Source organism: Pristiophorus japonicus, chromosome 14 (assembly GCF_044704955.1).
Source record: "Pristiophorus japonicus isolate sPriJap1 chromosome 14, sPriJap1.hap1, whole genome shotgun sequence".
Lineage (NCBI taxonomy): Eukaryota > Metazoa > Chordata > Chondrichthyes > Pristiophoridae > Pristiophorus > Pristiophorus japonicus.
Window position 1 is genome coordinate 172,433,001 of NC_091990.1, and position 13,796 is coordinate 172,446,796.

Here is a 13,796-nt window from a genome sequence, read left to right on the forward strand (position 1 = left end):
CTCCTACCTTGTCTATTGTGTGATGTGGACTGTCCAAACCAGGAGCAACATCTCGGAGCGAAGGGAGGTGACATGTTAACGCAGATCAGGCTTCCCTTTTTTTGCACCCAGACCCTGTCTGATCCGCAGACGTCACTTTCCTGACTCCTTGTACAACACACACACACACACACACATTACAGCAAGTGAAGAGGATGGACCAAACCCTCGTCCCCGCCTCCCTCCTCTCTCTCTCTCTCTCTCTGCGCGTCCTCGCCATCGCCATGGAGACATCCAAAGAGCTATAGCATCCAAAGAACCGAGGCACTCGAGCATGCAAATGCTGCACCGGCTGCACCTTCCCCACCTCTCCCTACCTTTTTATTGTTTGCAATGGTCCTGGGCAGGCTGCCTCTTGTTCTCCTTGGCCGCCCCCACTGGGGCTGCACCGTCCCCCGGGCTCACTAGGAGCTGGGTCCCGTTGATCTCTCCCTCTCTCACACATGCAATTGACAGCGCCGAGCAAGCAGGAGATGCGCTGTTGCTAGGATGCGTTACGCCAAACCCCGGGCGCCTTGACAACCGGGCTCCATTGCAATTATCTCAAAAAAATCATTCATTTTTTTTTTGCAAAAATCGTCTTTGCTGCGAAAGAGCTTTTCCCAACCAAAGGAGATCCAGCCAACGTGATCCCGATGGCTAACTTCAATAAAGGTCCCCCCCCCCCTCAAAAGTACAGCTGCCCCTGTAATGTAAGCCATTTGAATTATATATCATTGGAAATGTTTCGAGTGCTTGCAGTTGACAAGACTCTTCAAATAGAGCCAGATCTGTAGGAAAGTCTGGGTTAAATCTTTATGACTAAAATTCTTGCAGAATACACACACACAAGGCTAGCATGTCATTACAGTACTGGAGGGCATGTTGCATTGCTGAGGATGCTGTCCTTCAGATAACCCCTTATATCCTGGGTCTGGCTGGGTGGTTCAGGTCGATATTATAGACCCATGGCTACCAATCATAGAGTAGGCAGTTCCATCAGTGCCCTGGCCAACATTCCTCCCTCACACACCATCATCATCGGCAGTCCCTCGGGATCGAGGAAGACTTGCTTCCACTCTTAAAGTGAATCCTTAGGTGGCTGAACAGTCCAATACGAGAACCACAGTCCCTGTCACAGGTGGGACAGATAGTCGTTGAGGGTAAAGGAGGGTGGGACACCCCGTTTGCCGCACGCTCTTTACGCTGCCTGCGCTTGGTTTCTGCATGCTCTCGGCAACGAGACTCGGGGTGCTCATGCCCTCCAACTCATTTCTGTTTGTGGGATCTTGCTGCACACAACATGACTGCCCCATTTGCCTAGAAGTCATTTGCACTTCAAACTAATTCAATGTATGCAAACCACTTTGGGAGGTTTTTGAATGGTGTGATATATCAATTCTAGTCTTTGCAAATGGTGGCATGTTGTTTAGGTCTACCCAATTCACTTATTTTGAAGTCCACCGTATTTTTTCTTCCCTTTCCATTCTTTCCTTTCAAAGTATTGATTTCTGCTGGAGCACAGTTCCAAAAGCACTGGCATTTCTTAATCAGCTCTCTTGAGTGGCAATCCCTCATGTGCGAGCATTGAAACGAATGCTGGCCGACTGTCCGACAGTTGAGGGCATCCTGGCCAAGCGCAGAAATATCCTTGTCCAAAATCCATACAAGTACACTTACCGGCATGAGTGATTGGATAGCGGTAAGGGTGGGCGGCCCTCCGTGTGCCCAGCGACACTGAGATTAATCATCATGTCCCAGTTGCTGCCCCAACCAAAATCTGCTAACGCAGTACAGGCTGGGAATTGGACCTGCGAGTTTATGATCGGTAAGATCCTACAAATCCCCTGGGAGAACAGATGCACCAACATTAGCGTCCTTGACCAGGCCAACATCCCCAGCATTGAAGCACTGACCACACTTGATCAGCTCCGCTGGGCAGGCCACATTGTCCACATGCCAGACACGAGACTCCCAAAGCAAGCGCTCTACTCGGAACTCCTTCACAACAAACGAGCCAAAGGTGGGCAGCGGAAACGATGCAAGGACCCTCAAAGCCTCCCTGATAAAGTGCAACATCCCCACCAACACCTGGGAGTTCCTGGCCAAAGGCCACCCTAAGTGGAGGAAGTGCATCCGGGAGGGCGCTGAGCACCTCGAGTCTCATCACCCAGAGCATGCAGAAATCAAGCGTAGGCAGCGGAAAGAGCGTGTGGCAAACCAGTCCCACCCTTCCCTTCCCTCAACGACTATCTGTCCCACCTGTGACAGGGACTGTGGCTCTTGTATTGGACTGTTCAGCCACCTAAGGACTCATTTTAAGAATAGAAGCAAGTTTTCCTCGATTCCGAAGGACTGCCTACGATGATGATGTATGAGTTATCCTGAATTGCACCTCGACCCAGTGATGCCCCAGGGTCCTCAGGTAATTTATGTTCAAAGGAATTTTTTAAAAGTCAGTAATTTACAGGGGTGCTGAGAGAATTTGAAACTTAAATAATAAGCTGCCATTATTTAATATTTTAAAAATGGGAATTACAGAAGTCTATTAGATTTTAGGTTTCTTTAAATACAAGGTGAGCAACTCTACCTGGTCTGTGAAGAGTTATTTGTGTGACAGTCATAACCTTTAGTTCATACCCTACAAGTCTCAATAAGAAAATGAGTGTGTGTAATTTATTTCCGTGTTTCCTGAGCTCAGGCTGAGCTTCTATAAGCATTTGGTTGGCCCGGATTGGTTTTCTCCCTCTGTGTTGCTGTAGTAGTAGTATGAGAAACATCCATATGCAAAGCAAATGCAAACACCTAGCAGTGTTTGTTTCCATGTCTCAGAAGCAATTTGTCTTTGTGTGACCGGGCCGTGTTCTCTAAGTTAATACCACTACTCTTCCCGATAAACATACAATGCAGAACTGGAACAAGGGAGCCGGGAAACTCACGTGTGCAGGACAGATGGGTTTATTTTATCCGGCTTACGTTGAAACTACCTTATCACCACCTGACATGCAATAGCAAGCATTCATCATCCTGCGCGCTCAACTCGTTTTCCCAGCCAATTAACCCAATGAAAACAAAAATCTTGCAACTGCACATCAGATCCATCAGATTTCAAAGAGGTTTTTGTTTTAGTCGGCTGGGTTTCTGATATGAATTCATTGCCAGGTATGAGTTTGTGAACTACCTGGACAATTTGTTTACCCAATGTGGAGTTCACAGGGACACCACTACGCACTCCCCCCCCCCACACGCCCCCCACCCCTTCCACTTACTAAAATCTAGGGATCTTCATTATCATCATCATAGACATCCCTCGGAATCGAGGAAGACTTGCTTCCACTCCCAAAGTGAGTTCTTTGATGGCTGAACGGTCCAATAAGAGAGCCACAAACCCTGCTACAGGTGGGACAGATATTCATCGAGGGAAGGGGTGGGTGGGGCTGGTTTGCCGCGTGCTCCTTCCATTGTCTGCGCCTGACCTCTTCACGCTCTTTGCGTTGAGACTCGAAGAGCTCAACGCCCTCCCGGATGCACTTTCTCCCACCCCGGGCGGTCTTCGGCCAGGGTCTCCCAGGTGTCAGTGGTGATGTCGCACTTTACCAGGGAGGCTTTGAGAATCTTAGGCCCAGGCTGGTAGCGTCACATATATGTAGAGGTCATAATTGATCAGCTCCGCTGGGCAGGCCACATTGTTCACATGCCAGACACGAGACTCCCAAAGCAAGCGCTCTACTTGGAACTCCTTCACGGCAAACGAGCCGAAGGTGGGCAGAGGAAACGTTACAGGGACACCCTCGAAGCCTCCCTGATAAAGTGCGACATCCCCACTGAGACCTGGGAGTCCCTGGCCAAAGACCGCCCTCAGTGGAGGAAGTGCATCCGGGAGGGGCAGAGCACCTCGAGTCTCATCGCCGAGAGCATGCAGAAATCAAGCGCAGGCAGCGGAAAGAGCATGCGGCAAACCAGTCCCACCCACCCTTACCCTCAATGACTTTCTGTCCCACCTGTGACAGAGACTGTGTCTCTCGTATTGGACTGTTCAGTCACCTAAGGACTCATTTCAAGAGTGAAAGCAAGTCTTCCTCGACTCCGAGGGACTGCCTAGGATGATGATGAGAGGTAATGCTGATGTTTAACTAGCTAAAACCATGCAGTTTACCAGCACAAAGCAGTGAGAAGCTTCCTATTGTTTGTCGAACTAGAACGCCTCACTTGGCTTGACTGATCTCTGTCCCTTTTGCATATGGCACGTATTTCCAATGACCTGTAGAATGGGTGTAGTATGCTCCCACCTGAAGACAGTCTTCCCATGTCTTTTTCTGGCCTTTACACTGATTCATGCCTTTTGTAATTATTGTCTATATATATAAGGAGCATACAGGGTTGCTAGGCACTGAGAACGCAAGCTGCAAAACCCATCTGTGCATGATCAATGGTTTATTTTATCTACCATACCAATGTCATGCTATACACGGTACTGCACTGAAGAAAGCACCCAGGGTGATCAACAGCCGGAAAAACCTGATTGACCACACCGGCCAAGCCATCACCAATCATATTGGTAGGCATTGTCACACGTACCTGGAAACAACTGTGACTGAGTTTATGGGGCTCTTATAGCCCACATTCTTATCAGTTGAAAAAATTAAATGTTGGCAGATATTGAATTGATTTTAATGCCCCATTTTTGAGTCATAAGATAATAGCCCTGAAATTCCGATGTCCCGGGTCTGTATGAAGTTTCTACGGACCCGGGAAGGCATCGGAAAAGCCAGTTTTCAGCGCGCAATGCGCATGCGCTGAAAACGGCTTTTCCAAGCTGTCAAGCTGGAGCTGGACAGGTCTTGCCCGTGCAATAAGTTCTCACGCAAAATTCCAACGTTTAGAGATCTGCCCAGCAATAGGGCACAAAAGTTCTGCGCGAGATAAAGCAGGTGTACAGCCTGTTTTCTGTGCACATCTATCTGAAACTTTGCTTCACACAGCTCAATAGCCTTCAGCGTAAGCAGCAGTCGATGCTGAGGAATTCTGTAGAGTAAAAGCTGAACACAAACTAAATAAACAGCAGGAAATGGAAACAAGCAGCTTCCTCTCAAAGTAATGAGAGATTCAAATCTTTGTATACCAATCATTGAAAGCAAACCTGCAGGTGCAGCAAACAGTTAGGGAGGCAAATGGTATGTTGGTCTTCATTGCAAGAGGATTTGATTACAGGAGCAAGGATGTCTTACTACAGTTATACAGGGCTTGGTGAGACCGCACATGGAGTATTGTGCGCAGTTTTGGTCTCCTTACCTGAGAAAGCATATACTTGCCACAGAGGGAGTGCAGCGAAGGTTCACCAGACTGATTCCTGGGATGGCAGGACTGTCGTATGAGGAGAGATTGGGTCGACTAGGCCTGTATTCATTAGAGTTTAGAAGAATGAGGGGGGATCTCATTGAAATGTATAAAAATTCTGACTGGGTTGAATAGACTGGATGCGGGAAGGATGTTTCCCCTGGCTGGGAAGTCTAGAACAAGGGGTCACAGTCTCAGGATACGGGGTAGGAAATTTAGGACCGAGATGAGGAGAAATTTTTTCACAGAGAGTAATGAACCTGTGGAATTCTCTACCACAGAAGGCTGTGGAGGCCAAGTCACTGAATATATTTAAGAGGGAGATAGATGGATTTCTAGAAACAAAAGGCATCAAGGGGTGTGAGGAAAAGTGGGAATATAGTGTTGAGATAGAGGATCAGCCATGATCATATTGAATGGCAGTGCATACTCGAAGGGCCGAATGGCCTATTACTGTTGCGTATCTGTAAAGCATGCACTCCTATGTTCCGCCACCAGGGTGCGCATCCCCTGAAGTCCCAAGGGATGCTGGGATCCCTTGGGAGCAATGTATATAAGCCGGCCCCTAAGGCCTGTTCCTCACTCTGGAGTGTCTTATTAAAGACTGAGGTAACTGTTACTTTAACCTCCCTGTGTGCAGCCTCATCTGTGTTAGGAACACAATAACTGGCGACGAGAATACGAATCCAATACAAAGATGCAGCAAACTGTGGGCATCCTGGAGAAGTTCTCAGAGGGTGAGGACTGGGAAGCCTATGTCGAACAGCTAGACCAGTACTTTGTAGCCAATGAGCTGGACGGAGAGATCCTAATGTTCTCTCATTGTAATACCCATTTGTTCTTGAAATGAATCCAGTATTTTTGCCCCAATGTTCTCTCTGGAATTTTATTCTCCATATTGAAATCTCATTGTATGAAGAATTTTCTGATATCAGTCCTAAAATTGCCTGTTACGAACTAATATCCCCTAATTCTACTCCCGCAGGATAATATAAAATAAGATTCTGGGTTAACTTTTTCTAAATCCTTAACAATCTATTAAATTACACCTCAGGTGCCTCCATTCCAGGTTAAAATACCCAATCTCTCCGGTCTTTCCTTATAACACAGGTCCTCGGACACTGAGGATCAGTCTCGTGGTTCTTTTCAGCATTGACAATTATTACGAGGGTGTCAGTAGACTTTGGAGAGGTACCAGCAGACACAAAATAGGGTAAAGTGATGCCTACTTTCAAAAATGGTGACAAAGCAGACACAGGTAACTACAGAGCTTTCAGTCTTACTGCCATTCTCTGTACAATCATGTCATTAATTATCGTGGCTAATCATGAACGATAATAGCCTCATCATCATCATCACCATAGGCAGTCCCTCGGAGTCGAGGATGACTTGCTTCCACTCTAAAAGTGAGTTTTCAGATGACTGAGGAGTCCAATGTGGGACCTCCAGTCTCTGTCACAGGTGGGGCAGACAGTGGTTGAAGGAAAGGGTGGTCGGGGAGCCTGAGTTGACGCGCGCTCCTTCCGCTTTCTATGCTTGGTTTCTGTATGTTCTCGGAGATGGGACTCGAGGTGCTCAGCGCCCTCCCAGATGCTCTTCCTCCACTTTGGGCGGGCATGGACCAGGGATTCCCAGGGGTCGGTGGGAATGTTGCACTTTGTCACGGGAGCTTTGAGGAGGTCCTTGAAGCGTCACCTCTGCCCGCCTGGGGGTCACTTGCCGTGTCGAAGATCCACGTAGAGCACTTGCTTTGGGTGTCTTGTGTCGGGCATGCGGACGATGTGACCCGCCCGACGGAGCTGATCAATGCTTCAATGCTGAGGATGTTGCCCCGAGCGAGAACACTGACGTTGGTGTGCCTATCCTGCCAATAGAGTTTTGAGGTGTCTGCTGTATATAGTCCACACCTCTGAGCTATATAGGAGGGCAGGTATCATTACTGCCCTGTCGACCATAAGCTTGCTGTCAGATTTGAGGTCCTGGTCTTCAAACACTCTCTTCCTCAGGTGACTGAAGGCTGTGCTGGCACACTGAAGGCGGTGTTGGACCTCGTCGTCGATGTCTGCTCTTGCTGACCGTAGGCTCCCAAAGTATGGAAAATGGTACACATTGCCCAAAGGACTCGTCGTGGATTTTGATAGTCGGGGGGCAGTGCTGTGTGGAGGGGGCAGGTTGGTAAAGGACCTTTGTCTTATGGATGTTTAGTGTAAGGCCCCTGCTCTCGTACGTCTCAGTGAATAATAGCCTAGTTAATAGCAGTCAGCATGGATTAGAAGAGGAAAATCCTGTGTGCCCAACTTCCTCGACCTTTTTGAGAAAGTGACAGCCCACGTAGACTGTGGTAAGCCCTATGACATAGTATACCTTGACTTCTGAAAGGCTGATGATAAATTTCCATCTGAGAGGCTATTCATTAAGCTCAAAGTTCTGGGGATTCCTGGTGAACCTTGACAATGGATTCTAACCTCGCTGAAGAATAGGAAATTGCAACATCAAAAATATGCTCTCTAGTCTCTCTTAGCACTCTGAGATGAATATCATCTATCCTTGGGGACTCATTTGATTTGAGTACATGTAATCTGTCTTGGACTTTTAGCTTATGTGTAGTGAAGTGAGTTACTGTGATTGAAAGGCTGCGTTTGAGGGAGTAGCGTGCGGCAGCCCGGCCCTGCCCGGAAATCGGCGTGGTCCCGGCCTGCAAGATCATCAGTAGGTTGGGGCCATCAGAGGGAGCAGCGTGCGACGGCATGCCACTGCAGGAGGGCGACGGCCGTGAAGCCAGGTCGCCGATTGCAGTGCGGGCAGGCACAGCAGGCGGGGCGAAGGAGCGGCAAGAGTCTGTAGATGGAAGTGACCAGGGCCCAGGAGAGGCGTGAGACTGGGGCCCAGAAGAGGCGAGGGCCCAGGGGCAGCACGGGCCAACCCACACTGCGATATGTGCACGCGCTTGGTCTGTGCAGCAGAGCTGGTCTCCAGTTGTCTTTGGTAATCCTTGCCACTGGACTAAGACCTAGCTCTGTCAAGCCCATGTGGTGGCTGGTGTGCAACAACCACCACATGTTAAAAAAACTCCAAGCACGGGCATCTTCCAAGATGTAGTTCGGGATCTGGTATATTAGGTCTTTCATTGAAACATCTGTGAACTCATCCCTTTTTGGCGTGGAAGAAAGTCGTCTTCGCTTTGAGGGACCGCCTATGATGATGAGTGAAGTCACTGGTTATGATTAGGGTATCTTTGTTTGGAGAATTTCTTGTTGCTCATATCTTCCCCTGTGAATATTTGGAAGAAGTAATTATTCAGAATATTTACTGTTTTATGCCCATCCTCAGTTTCAAGCCCATTTGTATCTTTTATGGTTCTCCCTTCTTCTCTGTCTGCCGCCTTACTGTTGTGGTACTGAAAGAATCTTTATTATGATGCTTAGACTCAGCTGTTATGCTTTTTTGCAGGTCTCTTTGCTGTTCTGATGATCCTTTGCACAAGTTTCTGCATTTTCTTATCGTCATCCCACAAAGACCCTTCTCCTTTCTCCCTGCAGGATTTATACAGGCCTTTTTTTCCTCTTTATCTAAATTTTAATTTAGTTTTGCCAATGTATTTATCCTGCATGATTAGCATTATATATTTAATGGCAGCCAGATTGTCTTCTAAAACATTGTTGAACAACCTTGTGTCTAGGCACTTGATGGATGGACATAGAGGACAGGGAGACCTCAGGGCCGAAATTGCCCAGCGCCTGAAATGAATCGCACCCACCTCTTGTAGTGTTCCAGCTGTCCCAGTGCACGGGGCGGCCAATCCGGATAAATTCAGCAGTCCGTACTTTTTCTTTGGAGCAGGGCAGAAGTGGCCTCGTCATCGGGGCGGAAGTGGGGGCAGGGCGGAGTGGCCATCACTAGCGGGGCAGAAGTGGGGGCAGGGCAGAGGGAGCAGGGCGGAGTGGCCATCACTAGCGGGGCAGAAGTGGGGGCAGGGCGGAATGGCCATCACTAGCGGGGCAGAAGTGGGGGCAGGGCGGAGGGGGCAGGGCGGAGTGGCCATCATTAGCGGGGCGGAAGTGGGGGCAGGGCGGAGTGGCCATCGCTAGTGGGGCAGAAGTGGGGGCAGGGCGGAGTGGCCATCGCTAGTGGGGCAGAAGTGGGGGCAGGGCGGAGTGGCCATCGCTAGTGGGGCAGAAGTGGGGGCAGGGCGGAGGGGGCAGGGCGGAGTGGCCATCATTAGCGGGGCAGAAGTGGGGGCAGGGCGGAGTGGCCATCGCTAGTGGGGCAGAAGTGGGGGCAGGGCGGAGTGGCCATCATTAGCGGGGCAGAAGTGGGGGCAGGGTGGAGTGGCCATCGCTAGTGGGGCAGAAGTGGGGGCAGGGCGGAGTGGCCATCATTAGCGGGGCAGAAGTGGGTGCAGGGCGGAGGGGGCAGGGCGGAGTGGCCATCATTAGCGGGGCAGAAGTGGGGGCAGGACGGAGTGGCCATCGCTAGTGGGGCAGAAGTGGGGGCAGGGCGGAGTGGCCATCATTAGTGGGGCAGAAGTGGGGGCAGGGCGGAGTGGCCATCGCTAGTGGGGCAGAAGTGGGGGCAGGGCGGAGTGGCCATCATTAGTGGGGCAGAAGTGGGGGCAGGGCGGAGTGGCCATCATTAGCGGGGCGGAAATGGGGGCGGGTTGGAGTGACCGATGCTGCAAGGCATCAGCGCCGCGCTGATGACGTCATCGCACTGGCGTGTCACAACGTCCCTCTCCATCAGTTAAAGGGGAGGGCCGCTGCAAACTCTGCAGCCACTTCAGTGGCAAACACTGGGCTACCAGGGAGGGGTTTCAGCCGGGCCAGCGGCCTGGCGCCCAAGAGGGGGTGCCAGGCTGACCAGTGGCGGCGCTGCCGCAGGACAATTTCCCTAAGGGCAATTTCAGGAAGGGGTCGCCGCTGGCCGGTAAGAGGCCAGCACGTGCACGACGCGGCAGGAAAATGAGCGGAGCAGTCCCGTACACCGCTCCAAAACTGAGGAAGGGCAATTTATAAAATGGCGGCCCCTTCACGGAGACTCGTTGGCCAGTCCGCTCCGACCTGTGGCCGCCGCTTTCAGGCGACCATGGGCCTCAGAGAAGGAGCAATTTCGGCCCCCTCATCTCGATATGAATAATAGGCCCGCTCCTATTGCAGGCAAACGCCCAGGCACAGTTGTGTCCATTTGGAAAAGCCCCAGATATCCATGTCGGAGCAGATACCTGACATGATAGGTCTTTTCCCCCTATTCCTCTCTGCAGCACCTGGGAAATAGAGCATTCTTCAGGGTTGTGATAAGGAAACTTGTCCTTTACCGAAGGGAGGAGGTTCATCAAAGCTGCAACCTTAATTATTTCAGAGGACACAGAGGAAATGGAGAAAGTTGTGACGGGAGGTGAGCGGCCTCTCCCAAGTTCATGGCTAGTTTCATGCTGGCTTCTCATTCATTATGGGAAAATTATTGGGGAAAGTCCTGAGAGACAGGATAAATCTTCATTTGGAAAGACATGGATTAATCAAGGATAGTCAGCATGGATTTGTGAAGGGAAGGTCATGCCTGACTATCTTGATTGAATTTTTCGAGGAGGTAACCAGGAGGATCGATGAGGGCAGTGCGTATGATGTAGTGTATATGGATTTTAGCAAAGCTTTTGATAAGCTCCCACATGGCAGACTGGTCACGAAAGTAAAAGCCCATGGGATCCAGGGCAAAGTGGCAAGTTGGATCCAAAATTGGCTCAGAGGCAGGAAGCAAAGGGTAATGGTTGATGGGTGTTTTTGTGACTGGAAGGCTGTTTCCAGTGGGGTTCCGCAGGGCTCAGTACTGGGTCCCTTGCTTTTTGTGGTATGTATCAATGATTGGAATTGAATGTTGGGGGTATGATGAAGAAGTTTGCAGATGACACTAAAATAGCTTTTGTGGTTGATAATGAAGAAGAAAGCTGCAGAATGCAGGAAGGTATCAATGTATTGGTCAGGTGGGCGGAACAGTGACAAATGGAATTCAATCTGGATAAGTGTGAGGTAATGCATTTGGGGAGGTATAACAAACAAGGGAATATACATTAAATGGTAGGACACTGAAAAGTGTAGAGGAACGAAGGGACATTGGAGTGCAGGTCCACAGATCCTTGAAGGTAGCAGGCCAGGTAGATAAGGTAGTTAAGAAGGCATATGGAATATGTGCCTTTTTTAGTCGAGGCATGGAATACAAGAGCAAGGACGGCTTGAACTGTATAAAATACTGGTTAGGCTGCAGATGGAGTACTGTGTGCAGTTCTGGTCACCACATTACACGAAAGATGCGATTACACTGGAAAGGGTGCAGAGGAGATTTACAAGAATGTTGCCTGGACTGGAGAATTTTGGCTAGGAGGAAAGATTGGAGATGCTGGGTCTGTTTTCTTTGGAACAGTGAAGGCTGAGGGGAGACATTATTGAGATACATAAAATGATGAGGGGCCTGGATAGAGTGGATAGGAAAGACCTGTTTCCCTTGGCAGAGGGGTCAACAACCAGGGTTAAAGTAATTGGGGGGGGAGGCATAGAGGAGATATGAGGGAAAATGCTTCATCCAGAGGGTGGTGGGGGTCTGGAACTCACTGCCTGAAAGGGTGGGAGAGGCAGAAAGCCTCACTACATTTAAAAAATACTTGGGTGTTCACTTAAAGTGCCGTAACCTATAGGGTTATGGACTAAGAGCAGGAAAGTGGGACTAGGCTGGATAGCTCTTGGTCGGCCAGCGCGGACACGATTGGCCGAAATGGCCTCCTTCCGTGCTGTAAATTTGTATGATTCTATTCTAGTATCTCCTTATTCACTTATTCATTCACTCCTGAAATGCATTGCAGCAATGAAGCACAATACATCCTATCATCGAAAATTGTTTCAAGGTCTAACTTACTGCTCGAAGTCTACAATATATTTGTCTGCAACAAAAGTTGACCAACAGAAGATTGTAGAACCCAATAACCTAACTCAACCAAGCATCCCATAGTGCCCTACAACATCCACTCCTACACTGGCAAGCAGCAGCACTCCATTGGGGCGTGGTGTGGGGAGGGGTGGGTTAGTGAGTTCCACGAGGGAGCATTTGTTAAAGCATGTTTGTTGACAAAGTGGATGCAGAGAGGATGTTTCCACTGATAGGGGAGCCTAGAACTAGAGGGCATAATCTTAGAATAAGGGGCCGCCCATTTAAAACTGAGATGAGAAGGAATTTCTTCTCTCATGGGGTTGTAAATTTGTGGAATTCGTTGCCTCAGAGAGCTGTGGAAGCTGGGACATTGAATTAATTTAAGACAGAGATAGACAGTTTCTTAAACGATAAGGGGATAAGGGGTTATGGGGAGCGGGCAGGGAGGTGGACCTGAGTCCATGATCAGATCAGCCATGGTCATATTAAATGGCAGAGCAGGCTCGAGGGGCCATATGGCCTACTCCTGCTCCTATTTCCTATGTTCTTATGTTTTTATGTTTCTTGATTGAGGAGGAACAAGTACATATGCAATTGGAGATGCCACAGCCAGAGAGCAAGGCTTGAGGGCTCCGTCAACTGCTGAACCTTGGAATTCAGACCACAGGTTTGGCAGGAGTCTCCTGCAGTTGCTTGGAAAGACCTAGTGGTTTAAAATACGAAAGCAATTGTTGACTGCCCCAGACATAGCTATCCTTTTTACATAATTGCTTTCTAGGTTTGGCTGCGTAACTGTGCACAGTTCTGTGGCTGGTAGTGTTAAAATTTCCTATCAGTCCGCCAGCGTCCAATCGCCGCCCAAAAGACCGCTGAGACTGGGAAGATTATCGCCGGCGAAAACTTCCCCCCAAAAAATAACAAAATCCGTCGAGCGAAAAACATGGAGCTTGCACCCCCATTCTGGGTGGAAAAAGTGCAATTTAGGGTCCTTTCGGCGGTTCCTAAGCAAAATGGGCGATAAATTAAAAAAATCAATAAAAATTTACCCCGAGGTTGGGCCTAAAGGCAGAAAAACAATAAAAATAATTTTTCAACAAACATCACCGAACAAAATCCAAAAAACATTCCCAAGGCACTTTAAAACTAAATAACCACAACAGATTTTTACAATAATTTGTAAAAAACCAATCACCATCTTTTTTCTTGGAGAGCTACTCACCTACCGCCCAGCTCTGCTGATCCTCATGGGTGGTTTTTAAAAACTCAGCTACGGGTCACGCTGACCCAAATATCGTGCCAGGGCGATCTGAGGAAGGTGCACACCGACAGTCTGCTCCCCAGCGGTACCTCGAAACCGCCGGCGTAACTCAGGTAAGGAATTTCTCGCTCACCTGATTGCTGCCCGCAATGGCCAATATTGCCCAGAAACCAGGCGGTAAGCCATTGCAAATTTCAGCCCATGGATCCTTTGTGAACTATGTAGGTGCCTTTGGATGTGTCCAAGTACGATTGTCTGGCCTGAATATAAG